The 18,928-nt window shown below is 37.5% G+C and overlaps 1 protein-coding gene and 1 long non-coding RNA gene across 5 annotated transcripts in view; both read right to left on the reverse strand.

The window, feature by feature from the left end:
* Positions 1 to 18,928, reverse strand: part of LOC141899606 (E3 ubiquitin-protein ligase RNF170-like) — a 123,935-nt gene that overhangs the window by 48,950 nt on the left and 56,057 nt on the right. The gene's annotated exons all lie outside the window — the stretch shown is intronic.
* Positions 1,772 to 3,965, reverse strand: LOC141899608 (uncharacterized). Its single transcript, XR_012618635.1, has 3 exons — positions 3,925 to 3,965; positions 2,286 to 2,339; positions 1,772 to 1,897 (listed from the first exon to the last, which is right to left on the reverse strand). It is a non-coding gene; the product is annotated as an uncharacterized LOC141899608 (long non-coding RNA).

The following is an 18,928-nucleotide window of genomic DNA, read 5'->3' on the forward strand; positions in this document are numbered from 1 at the left end:
CTAGAGCTATACTAGCAATAGCCTTCAGCCGATAAAATATTCTAATAAAAGACCTATGGTCTTGTAGCTCACCTGACCATTAACTAATAGGTGTACACAGTTAAAGGGCAAATGCTGTCAAAAATGAACTTTCCGCGATTTCATTACCAGAAGAAAGTTAAGTACAAATATAGCTGCAATGCAGCGATAACGGGATTCTGCGATTGGCGTACAGGGATGCGTGCAAAAATTTCACCGAAATCAGTTCATAAGGATTTTTTACTGAGCGCCATTCGGTGAATGGTCGACTCGATTCATGTAAAGAGTTTAGGTTAACGTCTAAGACACCGGTTTATCGAAACCGGTTTATAAACCGGTATGAACGAAGGTGATTTCCCGGCAGACCAAAAAGATTCATGTAAACCGATTTCAAACAAATGCGCCTTAGGCCTACCTGACAATATTACCAATCTTGCATAACTCGGCAGTATTTTTGAAGAGTACAATCGCATTATTTTTTGTGCGTCTGCAATTCATGGTGAAATATCACCTACAATGCAATTGTATGAATCGACACGATCGCAAAGAATCGCATTATTTTTGAGTGTCTGTGATTGTAAAATATCACCGACAAGTGCACAACGTATCTGAATCCATACTGCGAGGAAAAATCAGTTTCTCCGCAAACATATTCCGTTATCAAAATATAGCATTTTGGTATACATTCTGGGATCATTACCAAAACTTTTATAAAATAAGTGAACCAATTTCACTGTAATTGCCATGTTAATATTTAAATGCTGATTGTTTATAAATAGGCACTTGCACAAGTCGCAACAATCGAGTGACTCGGGGTAATAAAAATCATTCCCAACAATATCGCTGATTTTTTTACAGTCTCTGGAGACTTACAATTGAAAATCACACTGAAATCGCGTTTTTCAACGTAAATCTACGAGATTTTGTATGCGCATGCGCGTAATTATAATTTTGCACTCAGTTCTTGAATTTTTTGGATACGACGAAAATTGACAAATCGGCAACAATTTCAGTAAAAAGGTGAGTTTCATGTCTTTATTTCATATAAAAGGAGTGGCAAAACGCTTTTGAGAATAGTCCAGACGCAAAATTTGACTTGTTTTTAGTTAAAAAACATCGTTTTGGGGTGCATCCTTGAACTCAATCAAGTTTTTGGAGGCCGCCATCATCGATGTCTCAAGAGAGGAAGCCAATATGGCGGCTCTTCACGTAAATTTCGTTAATTTTGACGATCAAATTTCTCGATAAGAAAAATGATTTAAGCATTCATTCTTATTCTTTATTGGTATATGACTAAGGGGTACTTATCTATAGGCCTAATTGATGTCTCATTTGTGTATTTTCATGTGAGAAAACATATTTTTTTCGCTTGGAATATTGTTTACTAACCGGCTGCTCACGCATAATTAGTTCACGTGATCACAAAGCGATGACCTGATTGATTCTCTACAATAACATAAGCACGTGGCTAAACACATGTCAATGTTTACATGCTTTCTTCTGTCAAAATAGTAGGGATTTGAACTTATATTCAACATTGTGTTAATTTTGTTGTGACACAAGCATGTCCACTGTAATTTTAATATCTCATTCTTTGGCCTCTTTTGACTACATGAGACATTTTTACAAGTATCTCCCCATTGAATCATGAATCTGAATATTGGAAAAAATACAAAGAATGAGGAATGTCATTTTTATTTGAATTTTCTTATTTTTTATATCATCTGCTTATACAATTTTGTTTTTCTTTATAGAATTCATTATCATGGCACAGCGACTACGTGATCTGATAGAGTCGTACAAGAATGACTATGATCCTGGTACTGGTCGACTCAGCCACACGTCTGTTCGTCTTGGACTAGTGTTCTATCTTCATAGCCTGAATAAGACAGCAAAGCAATTCAAATCAACTGGTGAAAAAGTTAGGAATTTATCAGAGGATTTCAGCCATTGTAATTTTGATGCTCTGTGTAAACTTATACGGCGAAAAGTTCCGGACCTTGAAAGTTTAAAGAAACAAATCGACAGAAATTGGAACTCTATTTTAAAGTTTCTGGATGAAGACTGCCCGTGTCCATTCCAGTCTTTGGATTTAAGTGCAACCAGATCTGTAACATCTCAACGGTCATCATTGACAGAAAATCTCTCTGGGTCTCAGTTATCAGAAGGCCTAGCCGCAGATTTTTTCCAATCATCAGGACTTATTTCCACGTCATTGTCTACGTCGACACCATCTAAGCGATTGTTAAACCATGATGTGTACTCACCATCACCGAAAAAGTTAAGAGCTGATTGTTCGAGTTGTTGTCATCGCCGAGGAACTGTTAAAAAGATATGTAAATCGAACCGAAATTACCGGAGAACATTATGAGAATTAAAGTCGATTACATCATTTACTGCCACCAAAGCTCAATTAGTTCAAGCTGTGAATCGTAAGACTGCAATAGAGGAAATTGAGATCGAAAATTTGTGTATTAGATTCAAAGATGCGCATACAGGAAAGGACGATTAAATCTTTGCGAAAGAAACTGGAAGGTGAAAGTCTTTATGCGGAGATAAGGAAATTAAAAAATCGAATTGCTAAAAAAAAGTGTGAAGCAAAAAAACATATTTCTGAGTTAGAAAAAAATATAGTCGAAATGGAACGGCATAATGCAGCGCTAAAGACACAGCTTGCTTCATTGCGAACAGAGTTTTGTGACTTAACCATGCAATTTGAAGATGCCAAAATGGATAGGAGTGCCGATTATTATTCAATTAATGTGAAAAAGGACAAAAAAACTTATAGTGTATCATATCGCAAAGCGGGATATAATTGTTTAATGAACCAAGTTTCAGTTGAGGCAACTAGTCGGCTATTGCAACCCATCGTCAAGGAACTCACTGGCCTTTAATTGAACGAAAAGGCACATCCAACAACTGTTGCTCAATTTGCATATGAATTGGGCGTCATATCTGAACTAAAAGTTGGTGAAATTTTAAAAGATAATGACAACATAACTTTGGCATGGGATGCCACATCTCTGAAAGGTGACCATATTAATGAAGTTCATATTTGTGTTTCACGCGAAGATGATGGACAGGTTGGATATGTTTTACACATTGCTTCATTAGCAGGAGGCACTCAAATGGATTATGTCAGTCATATCAGTGATTCTCTTCAGGAAGTTGCGGAGACATATGCATTATTTCACGACTGTGAATTTGTTGATGTTTATGACTCATTCAAAAGTCATATTAAAAACTCAAAATCCGATAGGGTTAATGTGAACCACTGTGTTGTGACTCAGCTCAAAGAAAAATTAGAGATGAAATTGCTAGAACTGAATTGTAATCTTCATCCCTTGGATGGCTTATCGCATAAAACTATCACAGTTCTCAAGAACGTTGACACAAGTTATAACGTGGTTGGAAAACTATTCGGTAGTAGTTGCAAGGTTGTGAATGTTATTATTGCATTAAACAAAATGAGGTTTAAAGACGGCAAAGGAGACCCGGCTGGTTTCAAACTTTTTATGAAACGTGAAAATATAGCGTTTGGTATGATCGTCCGTTACGTGGGTAACCAGTTCCACGTCTTATTCCACTTATGTGGAGTGTACTTTTACTTGCACAAAAAATTACTTCATTACCTGAAGTATGCCTGTAACAACAATACAACATTGAAAACAGCACTGATTGAGGATTTAATGAACAATCACATAATTATTCATCTACAGGTGCTGGGACTGTTAGGAAAGGTCGTAACTGGGCCGTGGATGCGAAAATTGTATGATAATCGAAACAAACTCAGTAACCTGGAGATAGTTCCGTATCTGAAACGCTGCGTGGAAAATTTGAAATCATTAAATGAGCAACCTTTAGATTTGTTATCAGCCGAAAGCGATATCTTTGGTGAAGAATTACCATTAGATGAAATTTTCCAATGTCTTCAGGTCATCCCGCCTCAGGCTGATGAATTCTTTCATGTTTGTAAGTCGCTTACATCCGGATATATATATGTTTTGGAGAATCAGTTGCGCAGATACTTAGTTGGGGATTCATCATCTCCTACTGCAAGTATGTTATTGCAGACAAGCTCTGCACCAGTGCATAATATGTTCGCAGAAAGAATTATGGGGACTGTAGACTCACTCTGCCATGCGCCCAATGCTCAGAGTGGGTTTGTCGATGGGACTGTAAAAAGTAAACGGATCAATACTCTTCAGTGGCTTAACACCAAACCGGCAAATATCCAGGAGCAAATAGTCAGATTTGCCATCACTCGTGGACGTAATAAATCTCCGGAAACTTCAATCGGATAAAATTACTATCGAAAAAGAAAAGCGAATTAAGGCAAAGCAACAGAAAAAAGACACACCCGAACGTAACCGTGTTACAAGACAATTCGAGGCAGTCCTAGTTTCTAAGGAACTTGTCGATGGTACTGATGAACAAATTCGTTCAATTATCAATGATCCATCTATACTGAAAGATAAATATATCGATCATTCATGGACTGAGGATGATTACCATGAGTGTGTCTATCATGGGAAAATCTTAAATGTGAAATCACGTTAAAAAAAACAAAATTGATGTACCCGAATACACTATTGCCTATTGCTCAGATAATGAAGAGGAGGAGGCATCCGTTGACTACAAACTCTTGGTTTCGGAGATCCTTACGGACTGGTATTTTGGTGACTTGGTGTTAATTCAGTAAGGTATAACATATGTTTATCTGTTTAAAACGCCTTAAAATAAATTCTCCTTCAAAAAACATGAAGTTTGATACCTCACATGGCTATGTTTGGTTTACTGGAGTTGAATCGGAAATCCAATATGGCCGACTTAATGATATCCAATATGGCCGACTAAAAAAATTAAAACTGTGTTTCTTTTACGATTTTACCCCAATATCTGCAGTAAGCAATAACACAATGATATTTCCCTAACCATCAGTAAGCAATAACATGCTTTAACCATTCTAGAAATTAGAATAATATACTGTGCTGTTCTGATACCAGTGCGATTTGTCAAAGGTCAAGGTCACTATGACCTTCATAAAGGTCGCACGATTCCAAAAACTTTGATTTATCATATAAGGACATATTATCCATCCATGGTGAAAATTTCAGGCTGATACCATGACTAAGAGAGAAAATATGGCTGTTTTAACAAGGAAAACATCTAAAAAAATCACAGTTTTTCGAACTATCGTCTTAGTTAATTCAAATACATAAATCGGCTAATCTTTCAACACTTATATAAATATCTCCACTTCTAGATAAGATAGAAAGGTAATTTAAAAAGCGTGTGATTTTTCTTTCTTAGTTCTATCCATCTATCATGTTTCAAAAGCTCTAGCAATGATTTGAAATTTTTGTTCAAGTGCCTACTATAAATGGGAAACAGTTCATTGCTATGTGTACATAGAATCACAGACGCGCAAAAATAATGCGATTCTTTGCGATTGTGTCGATTCATACTATCGCATTGTTGGTGATATTCTACATGGAATCGCAGGCATGCAAAAGACAATGCAATTGTACCATTCAGAAATAATCGCAAATTCTTTAGAATCACATGCCATCCTTTTGCGATCGTATGAATCGCACTTTACGTTAGTGAAATTCAATTCATATAATCGTAAAACGTAGGATTGCAAATCGTTACAATCGCATGAAATCCTTTTTCGATCGTATGTGATTGTAGTGATCGTGTGAATCGCACTTTACCTTAGTGAAATACAATTCATATAATCATAGATGATAGAATCGCAAATTCTTCAGAAATAGGACAATACAAATACTCACATATCACAAATACTCACGAATTGCATGCTATCCTTTTGCGATCGTAGCGATCATATGAATCGCACTTTACCTTAGTGAAATTCAATTCATGTAGTCATAGATCATAGAATCGCAAATTCTTCAGAATCGCATGCTATCCTTTTGCGATCACATCAATCGCATTGTTGTTGATACTTTACATAGAATCGCAGACGCGCAAAAAATAATGCGATTGTACTATTCAGATCGTAGCGATCATATAAATCGCACTTTATGTTGGTGAAATTCAATTCATATAATCGTAAATCATAGAATCGCAAATTATTTACAATCACATGCTATCCTTTTGTGATTGTAAGCGGTCATTGCGACATATGAATCGCACTTAACATTAGTGATATTCAATTCATAGGATCGCAAATGTAGAATCGCAATTTCTTAAGAATCGCATGCTATCCTTTTGCGATCGTATAAATCGCATTTTACGTTAGTGAAATTCAATTCATAGAATCGCAAATTCTTTAGAATCGCATGCTATCCTTTTGCGATCATATGTGATCGTAGTTATCGTTTGTATCGCATTTTAAGTTAGTGATATTCAATTCATATAATCTATAATCGTAGAATAGCTTTCTGAAATCATAGAATCGCAAATCAATAGAATCGCACATTATTTCCTTAAATTATGAATAGAATCGGAAGGATCGCAATACTGTGCGATTGTGCTATTAAGTAATACCGCACTGTTCTCCAATCTTAGGCCAATAGCAATTCATTTTGATCACAACGATAATTGTGATTGATCATTGCAAGTCAGAACCAGTGAATTCCTAATACCATTCTAATAATTCCATCTGATTCCTCCTTTAGAGGGAACTTAGTTTAACCTAGTAGGCTTGCATAGGCCTAGCATCCGGACAGAATTGACTTAGGCCTATTGAATTTCAACCCTCCTAAACATCGTATTCCTATTACACCCCATTCGACAGGGCTCATCTCCAGCAACGTTGCCGGATTTTTTATTTTGTTTTGAAGTCCAATCCATGAGTCGGTAAATAATCACAACAATTACAATGTGTTTGATTGAGACAGAACAGCTCAGTAGGCCTAAAGGTCGCGTACAACTCAATGAATAGTTCAAGCAACACAGGAAGAATCTCCTATCCCCCGGTGTAATGGGTAATTGTTAAAATTACTGTTTGAAGACCGCAGCTGAATGTGAAGTCTTGCGGTAATAAATTTGTTTATTTATACTTAAATTGATAATCGAAGTGACGAGCAGCCTGTGGCGTCCCCGAGTGGTGTCTGATTCCCGTACGTGAAGGTAGATACCGGTAACCAGTCTAACTCTACGCGACTCCAACTAATCGTTCCGCATAACACCTCCAAATTGACTATAGCATATGAATTATTTTATGTTAAAACGTATCATTATTCATCATCTTATATTATCGTCACTTCGGAATATTACTTGCACGATATTGGGAAAAGAAACCATAAATTACACAATTTGAATTTCATTGCCCCGGATTATAACTGTAGGCAACATACTCCACTTACAAGAATAACATAACACTCCACTAAAATGGCAAACTATTCAATATGGGGCTAATTTGCGCTGTTCAGAGGGTTGAAGTGGCTAACCCTTCCAGTGCCTCTACACGGCAGTGCGGTGTACAAATCGGTGATGGATTTTGCTAGTACACTGCAATGCGGTGTATTGATGATATCAGTAATTAGTAATTATCTCTTGAAAAATGGCAGCACCTGTCAAACAGTGAAATACTAGTAACTAACGATACACATATATAGTGGTATTCCTGTTATTCAACACGCTAGGGTGGAAATTCTTTAAATAATCAAATTATCTCCAGCCCGAGAGGGTATTGATTAGTCAGCACTGAAAGGGTTAAACTGTGGGGATCAGATGAAAAACCCATGCAGTATTTGTGAATGCAACATCGTACTTGTGATAAAATATGGTTTCATTGAGAATGGAAGTGAGAGACAGTAGTTTTTAGATTTTCAGTAAAATCCAGTGTGAAAAGGTGAAAAATAATAATAAATATAGCTGCAAAGCAGCGATAACGGATTTTCTGCACAGTCTCAGAATCCTGTTCAACGGTGGATTTCGACAAAGCATATAATAAGGCACAACATCAGCCATTACTAAACAGACCATTAAAAAACAGTATCAATGATAGGTCCCTCAAGTGGCTCAGCAGTTATCTCTGAACGAAAACTTGTAGCCGAAATCAACGGAACGCCTTATCTTGGAATAAGTCGGTCTAACTAGTGGAGTCACGCAAGGTAGTATCCTAAGTCGTCTTCTGTTTAATGTCCTGACAAATGACATACACAGTAATCCAAAATATACCGGACCGAGTAAATTTCCAAAACCACTTTAACACGCCGTTCCACCAAAAAACTTAATGTTCCGACAAGAAAATCTTGTTCGAATGAAAACAATTCTGTTTGATCGAACAATACGCTTTTTGTTTGAACCAAAACTTTTCTTCATTCCGACAAAAAATGTGTTCGAATAAAAAGTTATGTTATTGTTGAAATGAAAAACTTTTTGTCCCGGCAAAAAAATTTGGTTGAGTGAAAACAATTTTTTCGAACGATTGTTTGAATGAAAACAATTCTGTTCGATTGAACGAAATACTTAATACTTTTGGTTCAGAGAAAAAACATTTTACAATATACTTGTTCGAATGAAAAAACGTAATGTTCTGACAAGAAAATTCTGTTCAAATTAAAACGATTCCATTCGATCGAACGATTGTTCGAACGAAAAACCTTTCGCTTGGACAAAAAAAGTTTGTTCAACTTTGTTCTAACGATTTTTTCAAATCGGTTAAATCGAACAGAATATTATTGGTTTGAAATAAATAAATTTTGTTCCAACGAAAGAATTTTCAAGCGAAAGGTCTTTTGAACGAAAAAAAAGATATTTCTGGGGCTCCGCAGTAACTTAAAGCCGGACATAGGTCAGCCTTGTGACGGGATGCGATCCTCGCGTTGCATCGCAAGTTTCGGTGCAAGTCAGTTGCCATACTATTCTCAGCGACTGTGTGCGACTAGTTTCTGCCAGTCGCAAGAGCGCGTAGGTCGGGCGTGACAGTCGTGTCGCGTCGCAGAAAGTAGAACACGTGCGACTCCTTGTGACTGGTGCAACCCATCGCAAGGGAGCGTAGGTTGATGAGTCGTTGACACAATCGTCGCTGGAGGTCGCAGTGAATGGCTTCGCAGTGAGTCACAAGCCGTCGCAAGGCCGACCTACGCCCAGCATAAGTCATAGGAATTAATGAAATACCAGTTTCATTTATGATGAAATAACTCAAATGAAAAGTCTGGCTTATAAAGCTGTCTGCTCAGACATAATTTTCAAAAAAAATCTTCATTTTTGCTAATAAAATTGATAATTGTGATTGATCGTTGCAAGTAAGAACCAGTTAATCACTAATTAACATGCATTTTAATAAATCTGATTCATCCTTTACAATGAACTTAGCTTTAACCTAGTAGACGCTACAAGCCTATGTAGGCCTATGTATATGCGTAGGCCTAACAACCGGACAGATTGGTCGTAGGCCTATTGAATAACAACCCTCCTAAATATCGTAAATTTTGTTTTGAAGTTCAATCCAATGTGTCCGTTAATAAATGCAACAATTATACTGTGTTTGTTTGAGACAGTAAAGCTCAGTACCGGTAGGCCTAAAGCCTTAAGGTCACGTAAAACTCGATAAACACTTCAAGCGACACAGCGAAAGGATCTCCTTTCCCCCACAGCGAACGCTTACTCCGAATATCAAGTGTGAGTCCAGCTTACGGATAAGAGTGTGTTATATAGGCCTACTTGTATTTAGTAAATAGCTTGAAGCCCGCGGCCGAATAAAGTAATATATTCTTTTATTTTTATACCTCGTCGACACAACAGCTTTTCTCCGCTATATCTCTTCGGCGTGTTTAGTTTAGGCCTACGACTCCCCGGTACACTAATGATTTATCTTAGTACATACAGGGTTAATTTGGTAAAGAAAAATAGGTATTGTTAAACTAACTGCTTGAAGCCCACAGCCAAATCACTGGTAGTAATAAATTAAATTGTACTCGATTTGATTCTCATGATGAGGAGAAACTCGCAGCTGATCCCCGGAACGACGATGTAGTGACACAGTCGATTCGTCGATGTTTACAGCTCGACAGTGCTTTTAAAATCTAAAGTAGTAAATTTCCTGTGTATCGATGATATGATTTGATGAGGAAAATGGGCTATTGTTAAAATTAGTTTTTAAAAACCGTGACAGAATGTGCAATCTTTGGGTAATAAATTTGTTAATTTATGCTTGAATTGATAATCGATGTGACAAGAAACGTGCGGTAGATTTCGGAAAGACGACTTAGAATAACATGTCGGCTCTTTGAATGGGGCTCAATTTTCTATGTTTACGGCCCGACAATGCTTTTGTAACGTTGATTCTTCAAAATACGCACGGAGTATTTGTAGATCGAAGTGAGCTGAATGATATCAGACGGATTTTATCGGCAACAGCGGTAATGTAAAAAAGCCTATGTACTTTCGACAAAAAAGTGTGGGAAAAAATAATAATAAATATAGCTGCGAAGCAGCGATGACAGGTTTTCTGCAAAGCCATTCAGAAAGATGGGAATTGTAGTAAATTGAAATATCGATACATAGAATAAAATGCATTGACAGATTCGAACCTAATATGCTACCACTGTGTAAACGTCAAATATGATCAGCTTTGAAACCGAACATACGCGGATGTACAATCAACAAATATTAATTAATTTGGGCATGCATTTATTTTGGCATTCAAACATCATGATACTGTATTATCACCATGCTTAAAAATGGATCTGTCCTATTAAGAACTATCTTAAGCACCTGCTGAGTCGATAGATTGAATGAATTTACAGATAAGAACGAATTATGATTTAGAATAGATTTAAGAAGTTAATGTTTTTATTGAAATATTTGAATAAATACATATATTGTAGTGTAGATTCAATCAATACATTATGAATTGATCTGGTCTGGGTTTCCGGCTGATGATGATTTTGGCTTTTATGGATTACAAATTCTATAGTGATAAACAATTGATACCTGCAACATGTGTGTAAATCAAACCTATTCCACTAGTTGCTTGTGTTTCCTAATAAACGGGAAAGTCACTCTTAATCTGAGTTATTAGAAAAATAATGTTCATTTAGTTATAGAAATTCATTGCCTTTTTGGAAATTCTGTAATAATATTTGTACTGTCCTAATTTTCATTACTGTATGAACCAATGATATGCTTTGTAAATATGATGTAATAAAATAAATTTGAATTTGAATTAAATTTGAACATGAGAATCAAGGATAACTTGTGTTTTTTCAACTTGTCTTTTGTTCCAGAGTTTCAATTACAATCAAATCCAAATTGGCTAAAAAGTACATAGGACTAAATGAAATGAACCGTTAGTTACTGCAAACCTATTCCAGTGTTATGTCGATCGTGTTGAATCACTTTCCTTGAGTTGAAAGAATCAGATCTTCTATGGTGCAACATCGGTCGAAGAGAGATATCTTGGTGTTGACTGTCCATCTAATTTCATGCGTTTGACATTGGAATCAGCATCATACCCATTTGAACTGCAAAATATTCATACAACATGAAAACCTACGGTACATGTATACAGTAATCAAACTTTCACCGATGTTGGATATTTGAATGAACGTTGGGCTTATTTCAGTATTCTAAAGCAGGAAATAATAAGCCCAATCAATAGGCCCTATTCCCATTGGAACAATTGTATAATGCGTACGCTGTACTGTACACTTATCAGTCAAGAATGGAGAAATCGGTATACCAAACCTATGAACAGCAAAATGTACAGGCCTACAATGATCTCTGGTATACAAGCCGTGACCACATCGACTATTAATGTCAGCAGGTCAGAGAAGGCCTGGCCAAATTTAATCACATGGCTCAAATCAATTAGCCTTTCTGCGTGTGAATACTTCACTGTATTGTGGGATCATTCATTTATTACGTAATTGTGTTTGTAGTACATAGGCATGGTAGGCTTGTCGTACTCACTTAATACCCGGTACTTAAAACGCTGTTGTTACCTGTACGTGACTGTACGGTGATTTCTACAGGTTAGCCGTATGTGAGTACGTTGACGCTCAGACTTGCAATATTGGGATTCGAAACCAAACGAAAAAAAATCCAGTTGTAGTCCACTGATTTACCCACTGTGCCACAGAACGTATCTGCAGGGTGGATGAAATTTGATTTACAAATAGCCTAGCCTCACCTAACCCAAACTCTATTCTTTCACGCATGCACGTTTGCAGATTATAGGAACTCACTTACAGCCTTTTTAGGGAACTCACGTACGGTTAACCTGTGGATATCACCGTACAGTCACTGGCACGTACGGGAAACAACTTCGTACTTAAAAAATGGTATTGGCTAGTAGGGAACTCACGTACGGTTAACCTGTGGAGATCACCATACAGTCACGTACGAGTAACAACTACGTACTTACTGGTAATGGCTACTGTAGGCCTATAGACAAATAAATACCGGTACTGCGGTAGGCTTTCTTAGCTTCCATACTTCACAACCGAACCAACTGACCAACCAGTATATTTATTCCCAGTACGCACCAACCGGTACAGGCCTAACACTGTTTGTCAACTGTGTGTACCATAGTAGGCTATCGATAATCACCTGATACTTTTCTGTCGTTAGTTTTCTCTCTGAGACGAACGTAATTCTAGCAGCCCTCCGCGACTCAACGACCTTGATTTAAACTTGATCAATTCAAAATCTGTTTATTGACGCTTTTGGTTAAATGAACTGATCAGCAATATACTTAAATGAAATAACCGGAATAACAAGAAATCCAAAATATTAAAGAGGTAACAAACAAATGCCCGTAAACCTGTCAGACACGCGAACGCCGGACTCATAAACTCTTGGACTCGGACCCGCTGAGCAATAAATTCATAAAATTGACTTTGAAATTGATTGTGGAGAAGAGAGGGAATAATTCGATAGCTCTTCCTCATAAAGAAGAGAGAAATTTCGGAAAGAGAACACAACATGGCTACGAATTGAATGGAGCCAAATTTCCGATGTTTACGGCTCGACGATGCCTTTATAACGTGGATTTATCAAAATTCCCATGCAGTATCTGGAGATTGAAGTGAGCTGAAGGACATGATACGGATTGTATCGGCGACAGCGGTAAGGTAAGGAAGCCTTTACACTTTTAACAAAAACTGTGTGGAAAAGGGAAAAAAAAAATAATAATAATCACGCGAATTTCAATAGGGTTTTCTGTGAAGCAATAGAAAACCCTAAATATAGCTGTAAAGCAGCGATAACGGGTTTTTTGCTGTCTTAGAATCCTGTTCATCGGTGGATTTCGACAAAGCATTTGATAAGGCACAACATCAGCCATTACTAACTAAACAGGCTATTAGGAAACAGTATCAATGATAGGTCGCCCAAATGGCTCAGCAGTTATCTCTGAACGAAAACTTATAGCCAAAATCAACGGAACGCCTCATCTTGGAATAAGTCGGTCTAACTAGTGGAGTCACGCTAGGTAGTATCCTAAGTCGTCTACTGTTTAATGTCCTGACAAATGACATACACAGTAATCCAAAATATACGGCAAATCAATTGTGACAAAGCATTGATGCGAATGACCTATTCAGTTCATCGACCATGTACCGAACACTATTATTGTGCTCAAGCATTTGGGGTTATTCTACTTGAACCCCAACATTCAATATGTCCACCAGATTCTGGTGATCATAAAGTCATTTTAATTTTTCTGCCAACTTCATTTCTTCTTTCATATTCATCTAACATTAAACATCATTAAGTATGCGTCCCCTTATTGAAATTAGGTTAACTATCTCAATATATCGATGTAACTAGGAAGACCTTATTTAAAATGTCGTGATTTTTATGTCGACTTTTTGCGATATTGTCTCAATAAATTGCCATACGTATCACGACATTTTAGCTAAAGGAATGATAATTATGTCGACGGTACGTGGTTATGTTGAGATACAGACATTGACATTGGTGAAAGGCGTGATCCGTATAACGATTTATCGTGATATTAACACGATATATCAACTTAATAATGTCGATAAATCGCGATATATCAAGTTTGTTTGACATAATTTCGTCGTGATAAAAGGTCGCGGCGGTTTTGTACGGGTCCCATATATACGGAAGTACGGATGCGATTAAGGGCCTCGAGTTGTCGCGTTCCAACTCGACAAAGTCGCCATATTTATGTCGACAATCGCGATATATCACTTCAAGTCGACATGAATATGTCGATATATTGTGACGTTTTGACGACATATTTCGTTTTCTCAACCATTTTCCTCGCAACAATTCGACATATTCATGATGACTTGAAACTCAGTCGCCATATCACTGGCGTCCTCATCTTACATTTCGACGTGTCTTCAAATGACGGCTTGTCCTGTGGAAAATGGGCGAAAAAGCGAAATTTGTCGTGAAAACGTCACGATATGTCGACATATTCATGTCGACTTGACCCGATATATCGCGATATGTCGACATAAATATAGCGACTTGTCAAGTTGGAACGCGACAACTCGAGGCCCTTTATCGCTTTTGACAGATAAGCTTCCGTACATCTTTCGAAAAAGAAATAATATGTGATCTTTCATTAAGTAGAATCACTTGGATGATCGCTTTAATATCACTTTAAAAAAAAAAGAATCTGCCAAAATGACCTTAATATTCGACACTATATCAGATTAATCGACTTCAAAATAGGCGAAAGCATAAGTCTTTATTACATTATTAATTCGCCTAATTATTCAAAAGCTAATAAAGTGGGCGACAAAACCAAAAAAATGAATCGTCGCGGGCGATAAAACCAAAATAATGAATTTTCGCTGGTGATAAAACCAAAATATTGAATTGTCGCGGGCGACAAAACCAAAACTAGAAAGAAACTTTAAAAGAGGACGTTCGTTTGTGAAACGCATGTAGACCCAGAAACCTCCCACATTGATTGGAAAATTTGAATACCGGCTATTCAAGTGTCATCCTACTGCGTAATTCAAAAATTATTCTTTGGGATTCAAAAATCGAGGAATCAACCATAAATTCTGCCATAAGTTTTACATATATTCAAACAAGAGCCCCAAGGGGCACAATGGCCAGCCTGTCAGATTTGCTTTTTATAAATGATGTAATCTGTGGGTTATATTTATCAATATACACTCCCTGCTCAATATCATTTACATAGTAAAATCGTGTGTTAACACAGACAGCAGGAACGAATGTAATATAGAAATACTAAGTTATTGTATTGTTCAACGCCCCCTGGTGGCCATAAAAAAACCGATGAGCTTGAAACTCACCTCGATCATAGAACATGTCATGAGCTACAACTTTCCAATTGATTATAGTAGCAAAATATGCTTAAATATCAATTATGATGTGGAAAAACTTTTTTTCCACCTACGAATGAGTACTGATGACCCCAAGATGGCCGCCAAGTGCGTCATAATTGCCTGGTCAAAAATACCCTCTAGGATATAAAAGATCCCTTTCCAAAGAATACCCATTACAAATTGCAATGAAACATGGCGCACCATTAGAAAGCTACAGTACTCAGGCCAAAATTGACATTTTTGGGAACAAAAAAGGTCACAGTACGGCCATCTTGAGTCCGATCGACTCAATTTTTCTCATGCCGATGGGCCCTCGGGGGATACAAATATATACGAATGATCAAGGTTATTGATAAAAGTGTCTTCAAAATTTCCCTCGAAAACTTCAAAAATGTGTAAAAAGTGCTGATTTTGGCGAACAACAATGGCTGCCAGTCGGCCATCTTGAATCTGACCGGGCCAGTTTTTGGCCTGAAGATGTGTCTAGGGTAGATACACGTATAAAACAAATATCAAGACATTACCTTGACGCGTCTTCAAAACTTTGGAACTCTCACGAACTATGTAGATGGTTATCTCTCGACCTCAATAGCTTCAAGACCCATCTCAAAACAACTTTGTTCCATGCAGCATACCATTAACTCTCGGAAAGCGAATTGTATTTAACATTTTTTGGCAGAATAAAATTTGACTGAATTTGCAATTCGGGCACATGGCTAATTAGCATATCAAGGTCATACACCCGATTTGGTAAAACCTTTTTTTTCGCGAACCTTGCGCAATTGTCAAGGATGAATTTTCTGTCGAGCAAATAAAAATTCCTCCCAAACACCAAATCAACTAAAGATAGAAATCGATCTTGAAATACACTTTTAAATCTTAAAATAAAACCCGGAAGTAAAACAGTAGACGATACCGCGGATTCACGTGAACACCTGATTTCTGTAAACGAAATGTTGGTTGTGACAAAATTGTTCAGACGGTTTTAGGTGGTAATAAGTACGGAAACGTAACGACCATGGTCGACTTATTCGATGAAATCAGGCCTATGTGATATCCAAATTTTGACTTTTTTATTCTCCAGACCTCCCTGATATAGAAATAAAAAATTTTGGTGGTACGAAAGTGCAATCACAGCGCCGACGGGGACAGAGCCGTGTCAGAGATCGGCGGAGTGAAAATTGAGGTGGACGAACACGAAGAAGTAGGCTATTGCGCTATTTGAATCACGAAAACTCCTGGCGCGGCCCCGACGCTTTTCGTTGATTAAGTAATACAAATATCATGCAATGGGTTTTCACAATCTACCGCTGGTATTTACCGGATTTCAATATCACTCCAAAATTCAAAGACACCTTGAAATATCGAACCGGAACACTTCCGGTAGATATCCGCGGCTGCCCAACCGGGAAGTTTCAATAGATATTGATAGGATCCATCATCTTCACCCGTCAAGGGATTCGAACCCACTAAGCTAAAGCCATGCCAGAATCGGGTCGGGCCAATCACAGCGCTTGTAACAAACCACATTAGGCTTCTGTGGAATTTCCCAGTAAATGGGCCAATCAGCGAACACGTAGCGAACGCGGAAGTATTGTCGCGTGTTGATACATGACGTCGTGCGCAAAAGCGCCAGTAATGAAATCGCGATAATTAACGTGAACAGCTGCTGATATTTTCAGATAAACCAATCACAGGGAAGACACAACTTCCTGATTGGCAGATAAAAATTGAAATTTTCCCGATTTAACTTTCGTGAAAAATGCAGAAAACATTTTTATGAGACCCCATTTCAAAATTCTGCTCGCTACGATTCCGAGAATGGATTACGCTTAAATACGTGATTTGTTCGAATATGCCCTCACTTGGCAAGCAAAAGAGCCTTTTGTGTGGAAACCATGTCATTTAAATTCGCTCCATTTGTATAGTAATAGGCTCAGCCTACGGCTGGCCTAAAAATTGAGTAGGAGGCCGGTGAATGTTTTAACGTTGAGACTGAATGCAAGTTGGTTTAGGGGTTGGACTAGTCCTACCCTTCAGAATTTGAATGTGCCCGCCAAAAAGTATTTGAATAGATTTTCTAAGCAAAAATAAATCCAAATGGCATAAAATACCCCTTTTGGTCCTATATATTCGTAGGGCCAAAGGAACCCCACCAATGTTTGCCTTGCACTTAGATAACCATAAAATAAAAGTAGTCAGGAAGTATTAATGGCAAGAAAACTTGAGTAAAATATTTATTAAACACATTTTATAACAGGATATGATCTGTAGTCAAATGTGTGTCTGCCAGATGATGTTTCTTCTAGGCTGTTTATATCCTAAAAATAAAAAAAATTAAAAACAACGACAATAGATATTTCAATACATGTCCCCTGGACAAGAATTATTTCAGAGAGAGTCTATAAAACGTGAATACTTGATTGTACAATCTAATGGCATAGCAGTTGGCTCCAGTTGAAAAATCATTGGACAAAAGAAAAAATCAAAAAAGTTTTGGTGCCAAAAAATCTAATTTGTTGTCAGGTTTGTTTACACATGTGCGCGATGCACGTGGTTATATTACTGTTTACATCCGACGTCATCGGCAGATCGCAAGCCCCGTCCCACGTGTCAATCAAATGGCTCATAGGCAAAATGTTAAAAGAACCCTACTAAAAAAACTATGCAGTGTAACAATCCAGGATTTTCGGTACAGAATCTGACGCCAAATACCTTTCTCTTAAAGGTTTTTTGGTGTATAGCGGATAAATAATAATTATGATACTTACTTCATAAAATTTGAAGTGGATTGCTTCTGATTCATGGCGGCTGTATTTAAGTCACGTAGGTCAAACTGACAGCATGTGTGTGCGTGTCGAGCGGACCATTGCGTAATTTTCAATGCTGCGAACGTCTCTAGATTCTCACCGGGCCTCTATGCGCTCACAAAGAATTAAGTTAAGTCACCATATATGTTGACACTCACCTTTAAAGAGACTTCGTACAGTCCTCTAAAGTTAACATCCACGATACAACGATTTTAAAAATGGCACTTCTGTCGTAAGCAACACGTGATGTGTGATGTCACATAAACGGCGTGAAGAGCATTTTTTCAAGAGGGCACAGCAAAAACTAACCAACTATTTTTAACCAAATTCAATCCCAACTTGAAGACACCATTTCTGATGCAGAATTTGAGGAAATCTCTAACTAACTGGCTTTAAAACGACCTTAAACGTCTGTCAACCAAATCGGAAGTGCGTCATCAACCGGCAAACCGATCACATGAGGACGTTCGTCTAACGAACGTCCTAAAAATGAATTGTCGCGTGCGACAAAACCAAAATAATGAATTGTCGCGGGCGATAAAACCAAAATAATGAATTGTCGCGGGCGATAAAACCAAAATATTGAATTGTCATGGGCGTCAAAACCAAAATATTGATTTGTCGCGGGTGACAAAACCAAATTAATGAATTTTCGCGGGCAATAAAACCAAAATAATGAATTGTCGCGGGCGATAAAACCAAAATAATGAATTGTCGCGGGCGAGAAAACCAAAATTATTGTTTTGTCGCGTTATTTTAGTTTGTCGTTTTGTCATAATGTCGCCCTCATTTGCATATTCGTAGTTTTTTTACGAATGGCCCGTATCAGCCACCATACTAAAG

This window comes from Tubulanus polymorphus, chromosome 2 (genome assembly GCF_964204645.1).
Source record: "Tubulanus polymorphus chromosome 2, tnTubPoly1.2, whole genome shotgun sequence".
NCBI classification, from domain to species: Eukaryota; Metazoa; Nemertea; class Palaeonemertea; order Tubulaniformes; family Tubulanidae; genus Tubulanus; species Tubulanus polymorphus.